Raw genomic sequence first — 7,211 nt, 5'->3', positions numbered from 1 at the left:
ACTCAAAAAAAAAAACCTCGCCCAAACCAATGTATTTCTTAGGTCTACAGATTGCCACGATCTCTTAAGTTCAACTTAAAAGGGTGGCCCTCTTTGACACCGAAGTACCCAGGAAATAGGCCCAAGAAGAGGCACATAAGAGACGTCCAAGTTATAAGCCCATTCATGAAGTCTATTCCACTAATTTAAATATGTGAATGCTTATTTTTGAAGTCCTGTCCAATTGGCAGATGGCCCTATAGTTAAGTCTCTCTTAGAAACTTGGGATCATTGAGAGTTGTTGTGATGAATATCTTGAGAGTTGTCTGCCGTTGATGTCTCATGGGAGATGATGTATTACATTTTTATAGTAATTATTATTATTAGTTTTTAATGATTTTGATGAAATTGGTATAATAATTAACTAAATAAATGTAAGAACCTGATATGTTTTATATCAATTGCAGGTAATTGAGCCAGGTCACACCTAATTGAGCTTAACCATATTTTAAAGGTCAAATTAAGTGAAATTGGTTGAGTCCGATTCAACAGGGTTTGTCATTCGAAGTCATCAGGTCTTGCATCAAAATCAGAGTCCACCTCAAAGCAGAATAACCAAATCAAGATATCAATGGACCCCACACCTTATCTTTTTTGGCATTATCAGCCAGAAAAGAAACTAGAGGTGCAGAAAATAAATCAAGTAGTTAATCTCTCCCATCTAGTCAACCAATCTAAATTCTAGATATTTTGGTGTGAGGATCTCTAAAAGGTAAGCTACAGGACTCCAAATTGAGCAAGATTAGATCCTACAGAATTTTGAGAGAAGCAAGAAAAGAACATAATTTACAGAATTGAATTTGGATTCCAGATGAGGTGGCTACAGTAGGTTGAAGTTGGTAACAATGTTGGACACAACAAGAAACACCCGATACACCCAGATTCTTCTGAGTATTTCTTGGCACAAAGATCTGATATGGCAACCAATTTTGGGTGGCAAAGAGCTATCTTGAAAAGAATTAAATGGAAGAAAATCAGAGTCCAAACTAATTCTGCATGAGGAGCAAACTTAGAAAGAATTGGAACCAATTCTTGGAAAACATGATTTGGGCAGCCGAAACCTTACTTTGTTTTGCAGATTTTGTGGACCCAGGAAGGAAGAAATTCTTCTTCTCTAATTAACCATGCCTCCTTTTCTTCTTTTACTATGAAAATCATAATAAAATCAGAAAATTTGGGCAGCATAAAGAGTAGATGGCTAGTGGTTGCTTAAAGCCTATCCAAAGGAGGAGAGATTCTATACCAAATAGAAAGAATGATATATAGAATAAAATCATAAAAAAAATATCACCTAAACCCTAGCCCTAGCCCTATTTAAGGATCGAAAAATACCAGCAAAAGAGAGAGGAGAATCATCTTTGAAAGCTAGAAATCAAGCAAGGAGAGTTTGGAGTATCTGGAAGATTTGAAGAGAGATTCATTCGGCTCTGCAATTCCTTCAGAGTTTTTAATTCTTTCTCTTGTTTACTTTGAATTTATTTTCTAGAACACATTGTTAGGATGATTTTAGAGTTTTATTCAAGTAAACTTGAGTTTGATTTTGATATGATGAAAAGCTAAATTTCTAGCTAGGGTACTTGATGTAGCTTGGATTTAATTTTAATTCCAGAATCTTGTATTAATTTTCTTTGTTAATACAATTGTTTGTTATTTGCACTTAATGCTTTTAAGTATTATTATCTTTGGTACTTGATTGATTTCGATTTATAATTGGTACTGGGAAGGAAGATTATAAATTAGAGTTAATAACAAACATCATCGGAATAATAATTGAAGCGGGAGCAGAAGATTTGACCTGTGGGATCTTGGAAATAATCACTGTGCTTATTGAACTAATTAAAATCTATTTTACTATTGGAAGATAGATTATAGGTTTTAATTAGTATATTTAATAAGACTCGGGAGAGATTATTAAATAATTTAAGATTATTTATCCTTGCATTAATAATTAAATTTGGATTATTAATCGGAATAGCTAAATTGATAATTGGTCCAAGTGAAATCAGATATACCCTAGTGCTTTATCAATCAAATTTTGATTCAGCTTTCATTGAGTTCTTTAGAGTTAATTTTATTTTTCACTGTCATTCAGTTTCGATCGTTTAGATATTAGTAAAATTAGCATTTATTTTTGGTAATTAAACTCAGTCCTCGTGGGAACGATCTCTTATTTATCATTATATTACTTGAGCGATTTCGTGCACTTGCAAAATAGGCTAACAAGTTTTTGGCACCGTTGCCGGGGACTGGTGCTTTAATATCAAGAATAGTTATTTTACTAGTAATCTAGATATTTTATTTTTAGATATTTAAAAAAAAAATCACTGACATTTCATAATGCTTAACTAATATAGTATAACCAAAAATATTAAAAAAAAAATCAAACTTGATTGGACATCTTGTTTCTTTGCATTGCATCTCCATAATTAACTTTAAGGGCACTTAACCCATTAATCAGATAAGGTGGGGATTTGATCACCCTTTCTTAGCCCAAAAACCACATCCTTCATCCTGCATAACCTAGACCTTAATCTAAAATCAATTAAACGTTGGCCCTAGGATATTCGAGCTCAATAGGACAAGAAAGTCCTAAAGTTAGATCGGGTTTGAATTGATTAATTGCTCGGTGTCTAAGGCAAGTGGTTTAAGAAGGTGGTTTTCAATTGGTTCCGTTGTCTGACCTGGCCAACTCAGTTGGTGTCTAAGAAAACAACAAGCAGGGGACCTCCCATATCTTACACTTACCTGGCCGAGACAGTTAGTCAGTTTTGGGCTTGGAGTGCTTGAAGGCGATCTTGAAACAGTTAGGAGCTGTCTAGATCTAGGTTAACCCTAGGATAGAAAGTCCATTTTATGCTAACTTGTTTGTCATTAAAATTTAAACCTAATTAAAACACTCTTCTCTTTCATCTCTAGATTTAGGACTCCTTAGGACTCATCTCTAGAACTCTTTTTTCTCTCTTTCCTCTTCTCTCTTCTCTTAAAAAAAAAAAAAAGGATAATAATCTTTCAAAATTACAACTTGAAAAAGAGAATCGGATCGACTTGTGAGAATTGAATCAAATCCCATTTCAAGTCAAGAAATTGAATGCACTTGTAAACAAAACATTAAAGCAGTCAGAGAAGGGAAGAAATCTGAGGTAAAAGTAGATCCAGAAATGGCTGAAGATCCAAGGAGAGAAGTAATCCTAGTAGGGAATAATGAGGTTGCTAGAGAGGCAAACCCTAGGGCATTACGGGATTATGCCATGCCTACCATGAAAGGAGCTTCATCTAGCATCACAAGACCACCTGTGCAAGCAAACAACTTTGAGATCAAGCCTGCTTTGATCCAAATGATCCAGACAGCAGTTCAGTTTGGATGATTGCCCAATGATGACCCTAATGTGCACATTGCAAACTTCTTGGAGATATGTGATACCCTTAAGCATAATGGAGTGTCAGATGATGCAATTTGGCTAAGATTGTTTCCGTTTTCACTTAGAGACAAAGCTAAAGCATGGTTACAGTCTCTTCCTGCTGGCTCGATCACCACTTGAAATGACTTAGCACAAAAATTTTTGGCAAAATTCTTTCCACCTGCTAAGACTGCCAAGTTGAGGACTGACATCCAAACCTTCGTGCAATTCGATATGGAGACCTTATATGAAGCCTGGGAAAGGTTCAAGGATTTGCTTAGGAGGTGTCCACACCATGGGCTGCCTAAATGGTTGGTTGTGCAAACCTTCTACAATGGACTGAACAACCATACTAGAATTAATATTGATGCTGCTGCTGGAGGTTCATTGATGGGGAAGTCGCTTGATGAGGCCTATGATCTTTTGGAGGAAATGGCTAACAACAATTACCAATGGCCCAATAAGAGAAACATGGCGAGGAGACCTGCTGGGGTTCATGAGATAGATGCTATTACTGCACTCAATGCAAAGGTAGACACTCTTTTCAAAAAATTAGATCATTTGTCTATTAATATTGTCAATACTTGTGTGCAGACCTGTGAGATGTGTACTGGGCAACATGCTACTCGAGATTGCCCGATTGACAGCTCATTCATGCCTCCAGTATAAGAACAAGTGCAATATGTGGCAAACCAAAGAAGGCAACAGAACAATCCATACTCAAACACCTACACGCCTGCCTGGAAGAACCATCCAATTTTTCTTGAGAAATCAACAGCAACAATAGAATTATCAGAATAGAGGACCACCTGATTTTCCACAGCAAGAAAAGAAGTCTAACCTGGAAGAATTGGTTGCAACTCTCACCAAGGCCACTACTGATTTCATGGGTGAAACTAAGGCAAACTTTCAAAAACCAGCAAGCTGCTATTAAAAACTTGAAATACAAATGGGACAGTTGGCCAACATGGTAGCTAACAGAACTCAAGGGTCATTGCCTAGCAATACTGAAATGAACCTGAAGGAGCATGTGAAGACAATTACCTTGAGGAGTGGAAAACAACAGGGGAACAACAAGGGAAAGAGCCTGTTAAAGAATAAGTAAAGGAACAAACTCAAGAAGAGATTATGGTCAAAGAGAAGCTAAAAGAGAAAAAGGAAGAGCCAGTAAAGCCCTACAATCCACCAGTTCCTTTTCCTCAAAGGCTCAAGCAAAGTAAGGATGACAAGAACTTTCTGAAGTTTTTGGAGGTCTTCAAGAAACTACACATAAATATTCTATTTGCGGAGGCATTAGCTCAGATGCCTAGCTATGCCAAATTCTTGAAGGACATCCTTTCCAAAAAGAGAAGGCTAGAGGACCATGAGACAGTCATGCTCACCGAAGAGTGCAGTGCAATCATTCAGAATAAGTTGCCATCAAAATTAAAGGATCAGGGAGTTTTACAATTCCATGCAATATTGGCAATATCGAATTCACTAAAGCATTGTGCGATTTAGGTGCTAGCATTAACTTAATGCCTTTATTTATTTTCAGGAAGCTTGGACTAGGGGATGTGAAACCGACCAGTGTCTCATTACAACTAGCTGATCGATCGGTGACATATCCTAAAGGCATAGTGGAGGATGTATTAGTCAAGGTGGACAAATTTATCTTCCCAGTGGATTTCATTGTCTTGGATATGGAGGAAGATAGAGAGGTTCCTTTGATATTGGGGCGTCCATTCCTTACAACTGGCAAGGCACTTATAGATGTCCATGAGGGTAAGCTTACTTTAAGAGTGGGACAAGAAGAGGTAATTTTTAACGTGCTTAATTCTTCTAAATATCCTCTGAGAATGATGAATATTTTAGATTAGATGTGATTAATAAATTTGTTAGTGAAATAATTGACAATTCTGAATATGACTTGATTGATGGTGTTAAAAATAAACAGCATGTTGATGTATTAATGATGTTGAGAAAATACAGGATTCAGTAGAGGCTAAGCCAAACTCCAAGCTTGAGCTTAAGCAGTTCCTTCTCACTTAAGATATGCATTCTTGGGAGACTCATCTATTTTTTTGTCATTATATCTGCTCATTTGTCTGTGAACAAGAGAAAAAATTATTGCATGGGTTGAAAAAGCATAAGAAAGCACTAGGCTGGTCTATTGATGATATTAAAAATTAGTCCCAGTATATGCATGCATAAAATTTTAATGGAAGAAAACTACAAACCTTCAATTGAGCATCAACGTAGGTTAAATCCTAATATGAAGGAAGTAGTTAGAGCTGAAGTAATGAAATTACTTGATGCAGGAATTATCTACCCTATTTCTGATAGTAGTTGGGTGAGTCCTGTTCAAGTAGTTCCTAAGAAAGAGGGGATGATTATTATTACAAATAATAAAATGAGCTGATACCCACTAGACCAGTCACTGGTTTGGCGTGTGTGTATTGATTATAGGAAGTTAAACAAAGCCACACGAAAGGACATTTTTCTTTGCCTTTTATTGACCAGATGCTTGAGGAGTTGTCCGGATATCTTCTACTATTTTTAGATGGTTATTCAGGATATTTTCAAATTCCTATTGTACCTGAGGATCAAGAAAAAACTACATTTACTTGTCCATATGGAACATTTGCATATAGGAGAATGCCATTTGGGTTATGTAATGCACCTGCAACTTTTCAAAGATGTATGATGTCTATATTCTCTGATATGGTTGAAAAATTCATTGAAATCTTTATGGATGATTTTTCATTTTTGGTCCTTCTTTTGATATGTGTTTGACTAACCTCTCCCAAGTTCTACAGCGTTGTGAAGAAACTAATCTTGTGTTGAACTGGGAGAAATGTCATTTTATGGTGCAGGAAGGAGTAGTTTTAGGCCATAAGATTTCATCTAGAGGGATAGAAGTAGACAAAGCAAAGGTGGAGGTCATTGAAAATTACCACCACCAACATCTGTTAAAGGAGTGAGGAGTTTCTTAGGGCATGCTGGCTTCTATAGAAGATTTATAAAAGACTTCTCTAAAATTACCAAACCTCTTTGTAATTTATTGATCAAGGATGCCTTTTAAAATTACTGATGAGTGTTTGGTTGCTTTTAACAGGTTAAAGAGAGAATTAATCTCAGCTCCTATCATCACTGCACCTGACTGGAATCTACCATTTGAACTCATGTGTGATGCAAGCGACTATGCTATAGGAGCAGTCTTGGGACAAAGAAAGGAGAATAGACTTCATGTGGTGTACTATGCGAGTCGAACACTGAATAATGCACAGTTGAACTATGCCACCACAGAGAAAGAGTTGCTCGCCATTGTTTTTGCTTTTGATAAATTTAGGCCATATCTTATAGGAGCAAAAATAATATTTTACTGATCACTCAGCAATTAAATATTTACTTGAAAAGAAGGATGCGAAACGAGACTAATTCGTTGGGTGCTCTTATTGCAGGAATTTGACTTGGAGATTAGGGATAAGAAAGGAGCAGAAAATCTTGTAGCAGATCACTTGTCTCGGTTAGAGTTAAGTAAAGAAATTGAGAACACTGAGGTACCCATTAATGAGTCATTCCCTGATGAGCAATTATTTGCATTACTCACATCTAGTACACCCTGGTATGCTGATATTGTTAATTTTAAGGCATGTGATATTATTCCTCCGAATTTAATTACCAGCAAAAAAAATTTTTACATAAAAATATTATTTTTGGGAGGATCCATATTTATATAAGTATTGTCCAGATCAGCTTATTAGAAATGTGTGCCTGATAATGAAATTAAAA

General features: G+C 36.1%; 1 non-coding gene across 1 annotated transcript; it reads right to left on the bottom strand.

Annotated features, from left to right (window-relative positions):
* Window positions 1–3,632: 3,632 nt before the first annotated feature.
* Window positions 3,633–3,739, bottom strand: LOC140852723 (small nucleolar RNA R71). Its single transcript, XR_012135624.1, has one exon. It is a non-coding gene; the product is annotated as a small nucleolar RNA R71 (small nucleolar RNA).
* Between the last annotated feature and the right edge of the window lie 3,472 nt (window positions 3,740–7,211).

This window comes from Elaeis guineensis, chromosome 11 (assembly GCF_000442705.2).
Source record: "Elaeis guineensis isolate ETL-2024a chromosome 11, EG11, whole genome shotgun sequence".
In the NCBI taxonomy this organism is placed as follows: domain Eukaryota; kingdom Viridiplantae; phylum Streptophyta; class Magnoliopsida; order Arecales; family Arecaceae; genus Elaeis; species Elaeis guineensis.
This window is presented reverse-complemented; position numbering and strand designations above follow the sequence as displayed.